Genomic DNA, 1,349 nt, shown 5'->3' on the forward strand with positions numbered 1-1,349 from the left:
GCCTAACTAGTAACTTGGTAATATTTGTATTTACTATTTATTATAGTGATCAATTTCTCGTGCTGCACAATGTACGTACATACCAGTAGCTAAGATTAAGTTTTCGGCTTCTTTAATATCACCAGACAAAACTGAGTTAGTAATCTTCTCTTTTTTCTTTCTCAATTTCAGCCGGAGTACTCTCTGCATCGTCCAAACATCCTCGTTCAGGTACTAACGCACGCAAGTCCTGGATGCATGTACTTTATTACTTTTGTTTTGGACAACTAAGATGTGTACATATACGGCCTTCACATATATGGCATTCGCAGTTGGAGGGAGTAGAAGCTAAGTAATTCTTGTCGTTCGTGTGTGCGTGCAACCCTCCCAACTCCTTCAAGCTAAGAGCATCTCCACCCGTTCCCCAAGTGCACCCCCAGAACCTCTTTTTTGGCCCCGGAAATAAAAAAAATGCTCCACTCACACCCCTAAAGCCTTGTTTTTCGCCGAATTTGGCTAAAATTAGCCCCGGCGATCCCACCCCAAACCAGCCCCCCGAGGGAGATGGGGACGCCGGTGCTACTTTTTTGCGTTATGTGGCCCACCTGAGGCCACATCTCCCCCACATTCTCTCTCCCCATCGCTTTCTCCTCGCAGAGCCCCCCACCTTCTCTCTCTCGGTCCCGCTTCTCTCTCCCCGTGCCAGCTCCGCCCGCATCCCGGCCGCCCGACCCCGCCCCGGTGCCTCCCCGCCGCAGCTCCCGCCCGCAGTGTCGCCTCCGCTGCCTCTCGACTGCAGCTCCGGCCTCTCGGCCGCCCGACCCCGCCGCAGCTCCGGCCCGCAGCGTGGCCTCGGCCTCTCGGCTGCGCCCCAGTAGCCCTCTGCGGCCACACCCGCACGCCCGCGTCAGGTCGCCGCGCCTGGCCTCCCGCGCCGCCCCGCCGGCCGGCTCTCATGCGCGCCGGGTTGCCGTGACCACTGTGCTCTGCCCCGGCCAGCTACCGCTCGCGTGCCCCGGCAGGCCGGGTCCACCCATGCCGGCTCCTTGCCAGCATCCCAGCCGTCCCCGCGTCAGGCCCCCAGCGTGGACAGGGCGAGATGGCGAGGAAGACTCGAGTGTGGCGACGGCGACGACTGCGGCGGGAGCATCGTGGCGTCGTTCTAGCGGCAGTGCGAGGTCGGGGCGTCGTTGTGCGGCAACACCGCCACAGCCGCCTCATCCTCGCCATCCTGCTCGCCGAGGCGCGCCAGCACACCACCGCCCGTCTCCTCGCGCTTGCCAAGGAGGTCGTCCACGCCGCCGCGCTCAACATGCTCGTGGGGGTACAACGAGTGGAAATTTTTGTGCCCCCAGGCCAAAAATATCGCC

The sequence above is a fragment of the Triticum dicoccoides genome, chromosome 3B (assembly GCF_002162155.2).
Source record: "Triticum dicoccoides isolate Atlit2015 ecotype Zavitan chromosome 3B, WEW_v2.0, whole genome shotgun sequence".
NCBI lineage: Eukaryota > Viridiplantae > Streptophyta > Magnoliopsida > Poales > Poaceae > Triticum > Triticum dicoccoides.